The sequence below is a fragment of the Macaca fascicularis genome, chromosome 5, assembly GCF_037993035.2.
Source record: "Macaca fascicularis isolate 582-1 chromosome 5, T2T-MFA8v1.1".
NCBI classification, from domain to species: Eukaryota; Metazoa; Chordata; class Mammalia; order Primates; family Cercopithecidae; genus Macaca; species Macaca fascicularis.
Genome location: NC_088379.1, coordinates 189741058 through 189757270, shown reverse-complemented (window position 1 = coordinate 189757270; position 16213 = coordinate 189741058). Strand labels below are relative to the sequence as shown.

At 50.3% G+C, this 16213-nt stretch overlaps 1 long non-coding RNA gene across 1 annotated transcript; it reads left to right on the top strand.

The window, feature by feature from the left end:
• The first annotated feature begins 263 nt into the window (after positions 1-263).
• Positions 264-7544, top strand: LOC141410365 (uncharacterized). Its single transcript, XR_012435277.1, has 2 exons — positions 264-928; positions 5604-7544. It is a non-coding gene; the product is annotated as an uncharacterized lncRNA (long non-coding RNA).
• The last annotated feature ends 8669 nt before the right edge of the window (positions 7545-16213 follow it).

Below are 16213 nucleotides of genomic sequence, written 5' to 3'. Positions count from 1 at the left end.
TAATCCCAGTACTTTGGGAGGCCAAGGCGGGTGGATCACCCGAGATCAGGAGTTCAAGACCAGCCTGGCCAACATGGTTAAATCCTGTCTCTACAAAAATACAAAAATTAGCTGGGCATGATGGTGGGTTCCTGTAATCCCAGCTACTCAGGAGGCTGAGGCAGGAGAATCGTTTGAACCCAGGAAGCGGACGTTGCAGTGAGCTGAGATCGTGCCACTGCACTCCAGCCTGGGTGACAGAGCGAGACTTCGTCTCAAAAAAAAAAAAAAAAAAAAAGATTTGGAAGAACTGTATTGAGTTGCTAACTTTTTATTCACTCAGATGGAGTAATTAGAACACATATCACCCACTTTGCCACCGTGATAGAATTCACATGCAAAGTGAATTATAACAAAACAGAACTACTCAGCATTTTAATAGAAATAAATTAGCTTCAGGACACAATTATTCCTTTTTTTGGTTATTGTGGTTTTCTCTTTTCTCCATCAACCTGTGAAAATGAAATCTTTTTCAGTCTAGCACCAGTTCTTGCACTAGAATTTGAGAACCCCTGACTTAAATCAGTGATTTAAATCCCTCTTGTCCTTATTTACAAAGGAGGCTGGCCCTGAGGGACCGCACGTGCTGTGCCATCAAAGTTTCCAGCTCACAGCTGAGGAATAGCCCTGGTTCAGGCCAGGGCTTCTGAACCCACGTTCAATGTGTCTGCCCTCTGCCTTATTGCCACGAGTCTCTGCAGGGCCCAGCAGGGGGCCCCGACCCTCTGATCATGTGATCGGCACCATACTGTCCAGGGAACACTGAAGGAGGATGGCTGAGGGACACAGAAGGAGAAGCAGAGGCCCTGTGCCTCTCTCTGCAGCCCACATGCCCTGGGCTGGATTCTGAGACGGGCTCTTTCTCCTGCCAGCACGCCTTGATCTTCAGGTATCCTTTAGTTGGGCCCATTGATTCTTTCAGACCATTGGGAAATATTTTGTGCACTACTAATGCCTGTAGTGTCCATTCCTCTGCCTCCCTCTCCTCCATAAAGAAGGGGCTCCAGGCGTTGTGGACTTCACTGCCTGTATTTTCAAAGAATTAAATATGACTTCAAAAGTATCCCAGGATGTTCAAGGTTTTGTTGCCAAGTCAGGGTTTAACCTAAAACAAAATAGAGTCACTTGGGAACAGAAAATCAAATACCACATGTTCTCACTTATAAATGGGAGTTAAGCTATGGGTACGCAAAGGCATAGAGAGTGGGTACGATGGACACTGGGTACTTGCAACAGGGGAGGGAGGGATGAAAAATCACCTGTCGGGTACAGTGTACACTATTCCAGGGACGGGTACAGTGTACACTATTCCAGGGACGGGTACAGTGTACACTATTCCAGGGACGGGTACAGTGTACACTATTCCAGGGACGGGTACAGTGTACACTATTCCAGGGACGGGTACAGTGTACACTATTCCAGGGACGGGTACAATGTACACTATTCCAGGGATGGGTGCACTAAAAGCCCAGACTTCACTACTACTCAATTCATCCATGTAACGAAAAACAACTGGTACCCTTAAAGCCCTTGAAATAATAAATTTTAAAAATAAAAGAAAATGAGAGATTCTGTGGTACACAGTGCTAGTGGCATACCACATTTGGGAATTTTGGATTTAAGCAATAGAAAAAGACTCTGGTTTATTCAAGTGGAAAGGGGCTGTATTGGAAAGGGTATTGGGTGTCCTGGTGGAATCGCTGGAGAATGAGGCCACTAGGAGCAGCCATAGCCCAGAACCTCTGTGGCTGCTGCTGGGACCAGCAGCTATTTACAGTGAGGTCCCCAGAGCTTCCAGAACCTCTGCAGCTGCCACACCCATCCTCAGCGCAGAGCCGGCCTCACCCCTGCTACCTCACATCAGCCACTTACAGTCCACAGCCTGGGCTAGGGCTGGGGAGCAGGCGGAGCCTGGGCCACTGCTCACTGTGGGGGTCCAGGCAGGTGGTCTCCAGCACTTTCATCCTGTGCTATACAAGGTAGGCTTTTCCTCCACAGGGCAGGGGGTTCCTGAAATGGACAAATTGAGATTCTGAGCAGCCAAAAAGAACAGCGGATTTAGGGTTTTCTTTCAAATTAACTTCTCTGAAAGTTGAGGAGGTGGAAAATCTCTTTCAGAGTAGTCAACACACTCCTCAGACTTGGGTCCAGATTTGATCGTTGTTCGAACATCTTTTTCTTGCTTTAGAGAATCCTCTCCTAAAAGAGGCTCGGTGCCTATGGATGCCCACCTCAGGGTCACCCACAGGGACTTGCTGGAGTCCCCTTTTCTTGGTGACTGTGTGAATCCCAGAGCTCTGCTGGGGCTGCTGAGATCTAACAGGGGGTCTGGCGTGCCCAGCAGGGTCTGTTCAGGGCTCGTGAACCATCTCAGAGAATTCTCTTGGTGGGATTTCACTGCGGCACATGAAACTGTTCTTTTTCTTTTCTTGTATTTCTTTTTTTTTTTTTGGAGACGGAGTCTCCCTCTGTCGCCCAGGCTGGAGTGCAGTGGCTGGATCTCAACTCACTGCAAGCTCTGCCTCTCGGGTTTATGCCATTCTCCTGCCTCAGCCTCCCGAGTAGCTGGGACTACAGGCGCCCGCCACCTCGCCCGGCTAGTTTTTTGTATTTTTTTTTTTTTAGTAGAGACGGGGTTTCACCGTGTTAGCCAGGATGGTCTCGATCTCCTGACCTCGTGATCCGCCCGTCTCGGCCTCCCAAAGTGCTGGGATTACAGGCTTGAGCCACCGCGCCTGGCCCTTTTCTTGTATTTCAACTCCCTTCAGGCTCGCTATAGTCAAAGTCTTTAAAGTGGAGAATATTAAGCTGTTCAACAGCGTGGGCTTCTCAGGTTTCTGGGCGGGGCCTCCAGCCAGGAAAACTGCCACCTGCGCCTTTCCTAAGGCGGGCAACTCCAGAGAGAGTTGACCCTGGCTCAGACTCCCCAAACTTTCCAGTCAACTGCTCCTGCAGGCTGAAGGCGAGAGAGCAAAGAACCCAAAAGGGCAGGGTGTCTAGCCAGAAGGGAGACAACATTTCTTTGAAGGCAAGTTTCATCTTGCAAATCCGTGCAGATTTTGAGAGTGGACAATGTCTATGTGTAACCGCGACCTGAAGAGCCTGGAGATTTTCTCTGTGGCGGGAGGGCTGCCATTTCAAAGTCGCCAGCAGTTTCTGCACTGGAGGGCGAAGCTCTTAACGCCCTAGAAAGACTTCTTTTGTTTCGAGAAATTGAACCAGGAGGGGTCTTTGGGGACCGTGAATGCGAGGCATACTCATTGTTCTCCTGGGGCCCCCGCACACCCTGAGTGCATTGGAGAGTGCCCGCTGAACTGCATCCTGCAGTTAGGAGACACGTTTTGTTCTTCTCCCCACATGTGGCTTTGGCCTGAGCAGGAAAACGTTGTGCTCTTGGGAAATGTTTGTGTGCCTTTTGGTCTAAGCTTGCTCACAGGAGGCCTGCAGCCAATGCTGGACTCTGCCCCCAGATCTGGCCTCTATCTCACTTCACACCGGAGGGAGATGGTGACAAGAACAGTCCAGATGCAGCATGGTGCAACCTGGACTGATTTGTTAAAATTGTGATAAAACGTGCATAAGATAAAAGTCCCCATTTTATTCATTTTTAAATGTACAGTCCTGTGGCCTGATGCACATTCACATTGCTGCACAGCCATCACCACGCCCTATCTCTGAAACGTTTTCATCCTCCTGAATGGAGCTTCCTCTGTACCTGCTAAACCCTAATTTCCCCTCCCCCTCCCCCAGGCCCTGACAGCCACCAATCTATGTCTCTATGAATCTGACAGCCCCACGCACCTCCTAGAAGTGGAGTTGACCGTGTTTGTCCTCCTGGATGGATTCCTGTTTCTTTTTGTAGAGACTGGGTCTTCCTACATTGCCCAGGCGGGCCTCGAATTACTGGGCTCCAGTGATCCTCCCACTTTGGTCTCCCAATGTGCTGGGATGACAGGTGCCAGCCACTGCACCTGGCCTGGACGGATTCTCAATGGCATCTGAGGCAGAATGGACTGGGCTTTGTGAAATGCATCATCAGTTGCTCTATTGACTGACACCGGCCGGCAGAGACCAGATCCCGTGGGTCGGAGTGGCTGTTTCCCTCTGAACAAATAGATGTTTCCACTGTTAGTCATCCTGAAAAGAGTTTAATCCCAGAGTAGAAAAAGAAGGGACTGAGACTGGGGAAAGTAAGGCTTTTCTCTCTGCAGCTTACTTGGCCTTCATTCCTAGGGGTGGAGCTACCTGGAGATTCTCCCTGGTGGGGTGTGGGTGGTGGCGCCTGTGCCCATGGAAGAAAGCCTGCTGCGGGCAGTAGCAATTGTGATGGCAGCCAAGCCCTTTTAGTGCAGGCATCCCTCACTCTGCGTGGTCCTCCAGCTGCCCCAGGGCGCAGCACCACATGCTTGCAAGAGCTCATCATCTCAGCCGAGCTGTGGGGATGGGAGAGGAGGGGGTCCTGGCCACCAGGCTGCAGGTGGGAGGTAGTGGTGGGCATCAGTTGGACCCCCCGGCAGACTGTCATGCAGGTACAGAGGCCGGAGGCAACACAGATAAAAAAGTGAAGCCAAGTGAGATGTCCCGGAGTCCTGTGGGCAGCGTGCTGTTGCGTTCACAGAAGTTCCAGCAAGCAGCCTGGTGTGAGCTCACGACATCATCATTTCCATCTGGAAAGAGAAGATAATTTACTTTTTAGACACAGATTTCTGCCTAAAGAGGCCAGAGACACTGAATTAAACACATCTGACTTAATATCGTAATCTTTCAAATTATTTTCCATGAACTAAAGTGACACTCAAGGAAGCCCCTCCCCGCAACCTGCCTCCGCTCACCCCTGCCCCAGCACCCTGGCTGGAGACACAGAGCCCTGGGACCCGCCTCCGCTCACCCCCGCCCCAGCACCCTGGCTGGAGACACAGAGCCCTGGGTTATTTACAACACGCAGTGACAATTTGCTTTCATGCTCAAAACACGGGAAAGACTTTAGAGTGTGCGGCTGTTCCCGTTTCTGTGTAGCTCACACCAGGGCAGGTATCTCGGGGCCTTATTCAGCATTGTGCCCAAACAACCCCAGGCAGTGTTCAGGAGCCGCTGGGAAGGAGCTACCAGGGTTTAAGCAGTTAAAGAATATGAAAATCAAATAAAACCTGGAAAACAGGGTTTTCGTATCTATGGAATCTGATGGGTTTGAAGGTAAAGTGCCCACAGAGAGTTCACAGCTTCGAGATTCTTCATGGTGCAGTTATTCAGGGAGCTTGCCAATTGTGAGCTGCAAAATCATAACACAAATACCTAATAATAGGCGTATTCCTGTTACTCTTTATTATCCCGGTCATGCTCCCAGCTATTCTCTCCTTTCTCCTCTTAAACCATCCCTGGGGAGAGGCTGACATAAATTATTATCCCTCCTTTATGGGTGAAGGCATTAAAGCACAGAGACATTAAATGACGTGCCTGAGGCTCTAAAATTAGCATGCAGCACAGGCGGGGTGAGAGCCCTTGTCTCTGTTTCCCCCAACGTTCTGCTGCTTCTATGGCTAACTGTGGGTATCCAACCTCTCTAGGTCCAAACGTCTCTGCCACCCTCATAAACAGCCATGAAGTCTTGGGAAAGCCTGCTGCTCTGCACCTGGGCCTGTTTCCACCTCACATTAACGCACCTTGAGAGCAATGTCTAGGAGCCACCTCTTCTCAGAAGCTTCCCTTCCCACCTCCAGCCGAGATGGTCGCCACCTCTGGCAACCTTCCGCCACACCTGGGATCAGCCTCACACCAACGCCGCCGGGCATGTAATTATACACTTTCTGGAACTATGTGCTCACGGCTTGCCAACTAACGGGTGAATGTTCTGAGGGTTGGCCTCCAGCTGCATCCCATGAGTCTTCTTTGGTGTCCTTCAAGGCCTCTGGAAGCAAGTTGGGCAGCACAGGGGCCTAATAAACTTGCTCAGTGATGTGTTGGATGCTGTAGGACGTGAGTGATGGGCAGGATGGATTCTCTCTGAAAGCTCCGCTGCTTGTTCCAGTCCCTCTCCGTCCTCTGCTCCATTTCACTCCGCACACGTAGCTATCACTACTACTGTGCTACGTGTCTGTCTGTCTGCATGTTTACGGCTGTCTCCCACGGCAGTGTCAGCTCCAGGGGAGCAAGGCCCTACTTGCTTCTCCAGATCCTCGCACACATAGTAGCTGCTTGTTCCATTGGGATGTGTATCCCTCCAAGTCTCACGTTGACGTGATCCCCAGTGTTGGAGGTGGGACCTAGTGGGAGGTGTTTGGCTGATGGGGGGCAGATCTCTCTTGAATGGCTTGGTGCTGTCCTGGCAAGAGCGAGTGAATTCTTGTGAGATCTGGTTGTTTAAAGAGTGTGGCACCTGCAGCTTCTCTCTCACTCTGCTTTCACCATGGGATGCACCTGCTCCCCCTTCCCCTTCTACCTCAATTGCTTGTAAGCTTCCTGAGGCCCTCAGGTGGCACAGATGTCGGCGCCAGGCTTCCTGTATGGCCTGTAGGATCGTGAGCCAATTCAAACTTTTTTCTTTACAACTTGCCTAGCCGCAGGTGTTCCTTTGTGGCAGGGGTCTCCAACTCCCGGAACCAGGAGGTTAGGAACCAGGCCACAGAGCAGGAGGTGAGCAGCAGGCAAGCGAGTGAGTGAAGCCTCCTCTGTAGTCACAGCCGCTGCCCATCACTCACATACTGCCTGAGCTCTGCCTTCTGTCAGATCAGGGGCAGCGTTAGATTCTCCAAGAAGGGTGACCCCTTCTGTGGATGGCGCATGCGAGGGATCTAGGGTGTGCTCCTTAAGAGAATCTAGTGCCTGACGATCTGTCACTGTCTCCCAACACCCCCAGATGGGACCATCTAGTTGCAAGCTCAGGGCTCCCACTGATTCTATACTATCATGAGTTGTATAATTATTTAATTATATATTACAATGTAATAATAATGGAAATAAAATGCACAATAAATGAATCATCCTGAAACCACCTCCTGCTTCCATGGCCTGTGGCAAACTCACCTTCTGTGAAACCGGTCCTTGGTGCCAAAGCGGTTGGGGACTACTGCTTTTTTTTTTTTTTTTGAGACGGAGTTTTTGCTCTTGTTGCCCAGGCTGGAGTGCAATGGCACAATCTCAGCTCACTGCAACCTCCACTTCCCAGGTTCAAGCGATTCTCTTGCCTCAGCTCCTGAGCAGCTGGGATTACAGGCATGCACCACCATGCCCAGCTAAGTTTTTGTATTTAATAGAGACAGGGTTTTGCCATGTTGGTCGAGCTGGTCTTGAACTCCTGACCTCAGGTGATCCACCTGCCTCGGCCTCCCAAAGTGCTGGGGTGACATGCGTGGGCCCCTGCGCCTGGCCAGGGACTGCTGTTTTATAGTAACAACCAGACTAACACACAGCGCTCAGACACTTCTTTTTTTTTTTTGAGACAGAGTCTCACTCTGTGGCCCGGGCTAGAATGAAGTGGCATGATCTGGGCTCACTGCAAGCTCCGCCTCCCGGGTTCACGCCGTTCTCCTGCCTCAGCCTCCCAAGTAGCTGGGACTACAGGCACCCGCCACCATGCTGGGCTAATTTTTGTATTTTTAGTAGAGACGGGGTTTCACCATGTTAGCCAGGATGGTCTCGATCTCCTGACCTCGTGATCCGCCTGCCTTGGCCTCCCAAAGTGCTGGGACTACAGGCGTGAGCCACCGCGCCCAGCCTCCAACACTTCTTGAATGAGTGAATGAAGATCCAGACCTGTACCCCACTTGGCAGGCTCACCAGCCCACTTGCATACCAGTCACCTAAGATGCTTGTTTAAAACGCAGATTCTTGGGCCTCATCTCACAACCACCAAATTAGAATTTCTGGAGGTGGGACCCAGGGTGTAGCCATGGTGATTTTGATATATGTTAAAGCTGAGACGTGGTGCCCGTTTTATAGATGAGAAAAGTGAACTTCAGAAAGAGACTTGCTCAAGGTCGCCAGACAGGTTATGGCCAAGTCGTTATCAAAGCCCAGATTTCAAACTCTCCATCTGGAGCTCTGTTCCACCAGGCTGCCTCATCTGTGTGATGGTAACATTTTCAGAAGGATCGAGTCCATAGTCTGTGTCAGGTCATTTAATGTTCAAAACAACCCGGTGTAGTAGATATTATCGTGACCTGCAGCGTAAAGACCAGAACTGAGAGCAGTGGCTGGCACTGAGGCGTGACCACCCAGCCTCCCATGGGGTAGGGCTGCTGCCCGGCTCTTGCAAATACAAAGCCCTTGCTTGCTCCAGACACAGCACTGCTTTCAGTGATGGAAATTTTTTTTTTTTTAAGATAAAGACAACTAAAAAATAGCTTGGGTAGGTAAGCTGTAGATGATGTTCAAATTCTGTATACGCAAAGGAATGCATGTCTTCAGTTGGGCACCTCCATACAAGAAAAAACATATGTAATTAAAAAGATTTAGACTCTGGGATATTCTTCCCCAGTTATCTACCAGTTATTCCAGGGGAACCCCTCCCTAAAGTTGGAAAAAGAATCAGGATACAAAGGATAAGGCCTCTTCTTCCCGCCAGGAAGTGTGTGTTCTTCAAGCTCAGAGGGCAGGAGGGCTCAACGTGTGCCCAGGGCCAAGGCTGAGCTCCCCAGAATTCCTCAGGGGGTCTGGGACCAGTGAACTTGCCCTTCTCCGTGCCCTCCTCCCTCCACACTCAGAGGTCTGGGACCGGTGAACCTGCCCGACTGCCCTTCTCCGTGCCCTCCTCCCTCCACACTCACATGTGCCCTGCCCACCTGTGCATTTCAGCATCTGCGGGAAGACTTCTGAGTACATTCAAAGAGGAAGTCAGAGGGCATGTTCCAAATCCATGCCCGGGGTTGGCCTTTCCCACTCAAGGCCCTTTCCCAGGCAGGAATTCTTCCTCGCCTGCTGGTCGGAGGGTCACACGAAGAAGGACTCTTCCATGTGCTCACCGGTCTGCTGACACAAGCCGCCTCTGTATCTGGCAACAAGAGCTGGGAGAAAGGAACCCATGGGTGAGGGTGGCACTATTTCTGGGCACACAGGTGTCTTCCTGGCTTCCCGGGCAGGATGCAGAGCACCCTGGGGACCAGTCCCGGCTTTGAGAGGTGCGGCGGTGTCCCTAAGCGCCTGCCTGCACTCCCAGGATGTAGCCACTCCTGCGGTAGAGGAGGAGGAGCTCATCAACCTTGGATATTGTTAAGGGCCGAATCGTGTCCCCCGAAATTCCTGTGTTGAAGCTCTAAACCCCAATACCCCAGACTGGGATTGCATTTGGAGACAGGCCTTTTAAGAGGTGATGGTAAAGATGAGGTCATCAGGGCGGGCCCTAATCCAGTGTGACTGGTGTTCTTCTAAGAGGAAACATAGACGCACAGAGACAACAGAAATGTGCGCACATAGAGGAAAGGCCCTGTGAGGACACAGGGGAGATGGCGATTCCCGGCAAGCCAAGGAGGGACCTCCGGGGAAGCCAGCCCCACTGACACCCTGGCCTGAGCCTTGGAGCCTCCAGGACTCTGAGAAGTCACTTTCTGTCGTGTGAGCCACCCCGCCTGTGTTTTCTTGCTAAGGCCGCTCTAGCGAATGAATACAAATACCGGACCAAGAAGTCCTGATGGCTGTGAGTCTGTTCTGTCTTTTCACACGTGTGGGATGTCTTAGGTCTTCCCTGGGCTGAGGTCTGCTGATGGGTGGGTTCACGCTGCAGGCATTCCTCCCGGGAGCTTTCCTGGGCCTTCTCTCTCGAGTCCCAACCTCAACCATCCCTCCATGCTGACAACGCCCAACTGCCCAACTCTGACTTCTCCAGCCTGTATTTCAGCTTCCTCCTCCCATTGTCACGCACGAGTCCCAACAGGAATTTATTATCCGAACCCCCAAACCCGCTCCTCCTTCCAGTGAATGGCATCAGCATTCTGCCCTGCAGGTTTGAAAAGGCAAGTATCGTGGGGTGCCTTGAGGGTGGTGCCCGGAGCCACTGTCTTTCTGGAAGTTACTGAGCTATTTTCAAACTGTGCATTGAAGATCTGTTTGTAGCACAGCGATTTCTACTGTGTGATACTGAAGTTGAGTCGTTGTCTCCAGTTTAGGGGATTACATCCAAAACATGATCATCAAGCCCTCCCACCTCAGGGGCAACTTGTCTGGAATCACAGTCCCTGTCTTGATTTCTGGTACCCCTTCCTTGTTTCAGTTCTTCATCTCCATGTCACCAGACTGTTGAAAGGCTTTCTAAGAGGCTGGGTGTCCCTGGTTTCAACTCTAGATATTCACGCCCCTGCCAGAATAATCTTCTGAATTTACTTTGAAGGCTTTTGATTATACGCAGGGTAAAATCTAAATCTCTTTCGATGGCATTCAAAGCCCTCCAGCTCTGATCCTAACCGGCCCTCCCAAGGTTGTTTTCCATTCTTCCTCTTCTCACACTGTATCCTCTCACTCAACAGAAGCAGCCAGGCTTGAAGCCGGACAGCCTGGGTTCAAATCCTGGCTTCGCCACTTACTTGCTGTGTGACCTGGTGAGGGTTTCTTAGGTGCTGGGTGTTAATATCAATAGGTAACTCTCACTCAGCACTTAGCTTGTATCAGGCCCCATGACGAGGCTCTCAAGGATTATTTTACTGAATTCTCCTGCCAGCCTGATTCTGTAGGGAGCCCTAGGTCTTACTATTGTCTCCCTTCTATGTAGAAGTCATTTAGGTGACTTGCCCAAGGCTTGAATCTTCAGTTTTTGCATCTGTAAAATGAAGATAATCATTATTTCTCCCCATGTTAGTCAAGACCTTACCCAGTTGCAAGCAACAGAAACCAACTCTAAGGAGCTTAAGTAAAACAAAGGAGGCGCCCCTTCCAGGGCCAAGGGACGTCCTCGGTCCACTCCAGCTCTGCCCTCGCCTGATCCAGCCTCCCACAGATGGACGTGCTTAGGATGCAGAAATCCAGCCTCACATGCTCCCTGATGCCTGTGATCTCAGAAGGCAGGATGCTCTCTCCCCCAGCACCCAGACAACCCAGGTCAAGGGGCCAGCCCTGCCTGCGGGAAGTGAGCCATGTTTAGAGGCTCCACTGGGCAGTTCCCCAAAGGGAAAGATTCTGGGGCAGCTCAAAACTAACAAGTGTTTGCTAACTTGGTAAATTTATTCAACTCAATAGTTTTGGAGTGCCTGCCCTGTGTGGGTGTGGGGAACCTGTATGGAGCCCACATGGAGGGAACTCTGTGAAGGCACCACATCTGGTGGCTTCTCCAGGGGACGTGCCACACATTGAACAGGGGTGGGCTCAGACTTCTCCTGCCAACACCAGGAAACACCTCCAACCCTGGGCCTGTGGTTTATGATGCGGTGCCCACGTCACTCCTCCCCTCCTCCCCGGTGACACAGGACAGGTGTGTGTGTGTCTCAGCGCACACAGCAGAACTTGTGCTGTGCATCCCTAAGCAGTCTCAGATAAGGGCTGTGCTTACTAGACGCACTGATGAAAGGATGGAGAGGGGCACTGGGCTTTTTTTTGCCTCGAAACTGGCACAGAAGATTCAGGTTGTATCACTGTTCAAGTGCAGAAACATGAAGCTGTTTTGTATCAATATGCTTTTCTTTGATTTTGCTTCATCCGCTTTACAGAACATCAGAGTGTCTCAGTGCAGAGGTCCCTGTGGGTCAACGTGTCCCCAGAACCTGCATCTGCACAACAATCCTCTCCCAGGGTCTACTGCATGCATCCCCCACCCCATACGCACCAGACGCCAATATGCATGGCCACGCGTCCCCCCACCCCATACGCACCAGGCGCCAACACGCATGGTCACATGTCCCCTACCCCATACGCACCAGGTGCCAACACGCATGGGCACATGTCCCCCCACCCCATACGCACCAGGCGCCAACACACATGGCCGCACGTCCCCCACCCCATACGCACCAGGCGCCAACATGCATGGCCACGCATCCCCCTACCCCATACACACCAGGTGCCAACACGCATGGGCACATGTCCCCCCATCCCATACGCACCAGGCGCCAACACGCATGGGTATGTGTTCCCCACCCCATACACACCAGGCGTCAACTCGCACGGTCACACTGCACCCCGTTCAGTGGTGTCATTCAAGGCCCTTTGGTGGCTGTTTATTTTTTAGATATAATTCACATGCCATAACATGGGCCAATGAAAGATACAGTTCAGTGGTTTTTAATCCTCACAACATTGCACAACCATCACAGGACCCAATTCCAGCACATTCTCTCCATCCTAAAAGGAAACCAATATCCACTGAGACAGCCACCCTCCATTCCCTCTCCTCCCCATCCCCTTCACTAATCTGCTTTCTGTTTCTATGCATTTGCCCCTTCTGGACATTTCACACAAAGGGAATGGTTCGTTCAACACATGGCATTAGTGACGGGCTTTTTCACTCGGCATCGTGTTTCAAGGCCCATCCGTGTTCCATGTGAGTCAGTACCTCATGCGTTTTCATGTCCGAATAACAGTTCACTGTCTGGATAGACCACATCTTGCCTCACCATGGACATTTGGGCTGCGTCTACGTTTTGGCTCTTGTGAATAATGCTGCTGCCAACATTTGGGTACAGGTTCTTTTGTGGACATGTGCTCTGAGTTTCCTTGAGTGTATGTCTCGGAGGGGAGTGGCTGGGCCATATGGCGACTCGATGTTTGACTCCTGGAGGAAGCACATTTCACATTCCTACCAACAACGCCTGAGACTCCCATTTTCCCACATCCCCACCAACAGTTGTTAGCGTACACGTTTGGTGGTAGCCATCCTAGCAGGTGCGCCCACAGCTCTGGCTTCCTCACACAGTGGTGAACAGCTCCTCGTGCACCGTGCCAGTCCCGCCTCTCCCCAGCAGTTCAGGCTGGCTTCAGCTTCGTCTCCTCCGGGAGGCTCTCCGTCGCCACTCCGGCCCTCTGCATCTTGTTCGTGACTTTTTCCAAAAGGGCTTGAAAGGGCACACCACCTGTCTGTGTTGAGGCTTTGATTTTATTCTGCATGCAGTTCCTGTTCTGGCTTTTTGGAAGAATCTCTCCTCCTGCTCTGTCACTTTTCTGACCAAATATTCCTTCTCCTTTGAGATCTAGCTTCTCCTCTGCCTCAGAGCCTGGAATCTTCGCCCCAGGCTGGGTGCTTACTCTGTCCTGTGAGCCTGCTCCACAATGGTAACCAGCATTTTATTTGTTTATTTTCTGAGACAGGATCTCACTCTGTCACCCAGGCTGGAGCACAGTGGTGCAATCATGGCTCACTGTAGCCTTGACCTTCCAGGTTCAAGCAGTCCTCCCACTCAGCCTCCTGAGTAGCTGGGACTACAGTCACGTGCCACCATGCCTGGCTAATTGTTGTATTTTTTCTAGAGACGGCATTTTGCCAAGTTGTCCAGTCTGGTCTCAAACTCCTGGGTTCAAGCAATTCACTCATCTTGGCTTCCCAAAGTGCTGGGATTACAGGCATGAGCCACTGCGCCCGGCCTGCAACTAGCATTTTATACTGCCATTGTTTTGCTTTCTAGTCTGTCTCCTCTGCAAGAATGTAAGTTCTTCAAGGGGAGGGTTAATGTCTTGATTTTATTTGTATCCTAGAATACAGGACAGAAATTGGCACTCGGCAGGCACTGAATAAATGTTTTTTGAAGGAAGGACAGAAGGAAAAGTATTTTCTGAGTGGTTTGTTCATTGTGTTTTCCCAGCTAGTCTGTAAGCCTCTCATGGACAAGGATAGTGTCTTTTAACCTTGTGAATATTTTCAGTTCCCCCAACTGTCTTGTGATGCTACCATATCCGTAGCTTCTTCCTCCACCAAGTTTCCGAGGGAAGGGGTCCAGATCTGCTCCATAAGCTGTCATGGCCAATGTCACATGTGTGGCAGGAGACAAAGCTGCCCCTCCAACCATAGCTGCTTGGACCAGGGGTTGGTGACTGAGCCAAAGGCACCCATGTGATGAGGTGGACCCAGAGAGCCTGGCTGCCTCCAGAAAACTTGAGCTGTTCCATATTTCACGTGGAAAGGTGGTACATGAACCCAATGACATGTTCACTTTTGAGCTACACAAATGACAGGTGAACAAAGATCAAGCAAACCACTTGAGCTGAAATTTTGGTTCCAAGAGATACCGAACTTATAAAATATATTAGCAGCCAATATCTTCTGTGCACTTACTCTGTGCTGCTTTTACTAAGCACTTTACAGTGGTGATGATAGAGTCTCATACTCTCAACAGTGACAGAGCTAATGTTCAGAGAGGTTAACAATCTGCCCCTACCTCAGCATAGGGACAAGGTCCCGACCATTGTGCCACCCAGGGGCTCTATGGAGCTTGGTAGCTGCCCCATGCTTGGAAACCCTGTCACTCACAGCACCTGTGAACTTATCTCCCAGTTCCACAGTCCTGAAGATCTCAGCAATCAGCCTTCACCCCTTGCAGGGGATCGTGACCTATAACCTGCCCAATCCAACGCTCTTCCCAGGAACAGCCTTGCCCATGGGTGGACCAGGCGGCTGCCCATCTGGTCTTCTCTGGGGGCCCCTGGAAGGGTCCTCAGGCAAAACAACCCCCCACCCCACAAGCCTGCCAGGAATGCCTGCTTTGCCAGCAGGATTTTGCTTCCTTGAGTCAAGGATGAAGGAGCAAGAGTCACAGCACCTTGAGGTGGTCTTAATCTGCTCTACAGCCTCACACTCCTCTCGTGTCTTCCCTTGCCTCCGTGGAGAGATTTCCCCTCAATTCTCTTTCTTCTTCATTCTATGATGCATTTCCTCACTCCTGGACTTTGAATAGAGAAAACAGACAGTTGCTGCTATGTAGCATAATATTATTTGGGAATCATGATCTAATCCAAAATCTCACCAAATATGTGAAAACTGCCTCCAGAAAATAGGAACGATCCTTCTGCGTCTGCTCTTACATCACAGAAGATGGAAAGGGCACCCATTTAGTGGTTTCTATTAACCACAAATAACCCTGGGAGGGTAACACATTAAAATGCTGTCATTCGAATATAAACATGTGCGTGGAGCCCTTTTCAGAAGACCTTTAGCCAAGAGCATGGGTTCAGAATGAGTTAGGGATAAGAGACACAGTGGGAAAGCTAATGTTTGGGGAAAGCCTAAATTTATGCACAATTCTGCATCATTTGACAGAGTAAGTAACTCTGAGTCTGACCCTGTGGGGACAGTGGAAAGCCACGGAGGAAGAACAGAAGCTTGGCAGAGGGTGGGATGGGGCAGTTGGAAGGATAGGGACGATGTGGAGATGGAGTCCACCTACTCAGTGCCAAAACTGTGGCCAGGTGCAAGGCAGGACACTCTACAGAGTGCCACCAGAATCTGCTCTCCTCTTTCTACCCATCATCCCATCATCATTTCTGCTAGAGCAAGAATAGATGGGTAGGAGGAGAGGAAGGAAATCCTCAAGGCCAGCAACACTCGCAGGAGCAAAACAAGCTTTAACTTAACAAATTACCTACACGTGGCCTGAGGGGTGTTTCCAGGCGGATGCCATTCATTGCAGAGCTGTTGACAGCCAACCATGTTCAAATACATCTGGGGCACATCTCTCTGCTGTGTACGCTCTGAGCAGTATTTGGGGAAATCCTAGTGCAGCCTGTGCCTGAAGTTAAAAATTGATGCCAATGGAATGGCATTGAACAAAAGCAAGGGCTTCGCTCAAGCAGCTACTCAAACAGCCTGCTGTTTGCTTCCTTTCCTTTCTCCCTTCCTTCCTTCCCCCTTCCTTTTCCTTCTTTTCTTACTTTCTCTCTTTTTTACTTTTCATTTTGAAATAACTTTAAACTCGTCAAAAAGTTGCACAAAAAACTCCTGTATGCCCTTTATTCACTACATTTAACATTGTGCTACGTCTGTCTTACCATTTTCTCTCTCTTTACAGCTATTTTTTTCTGAGCCATTTTTTTCTGAGAGTAGTAGGCACTACATACGTCATCCCTTAATTATTCTGTGTATTTTCTAAGGAAAAAGGACATTTCCGTAACCACAGTACCATTATCACATTCAGGACATTTAACATTGACATTGACACAATACATTTATCTAATCTAGAGCCCATTGTCTCCTTCATCAACTATCCAAATAGTGTAATTTCTTATGATTTTTTTTCTTCTGGAACAAGATCCAATGCAGGGTCATATTACATTC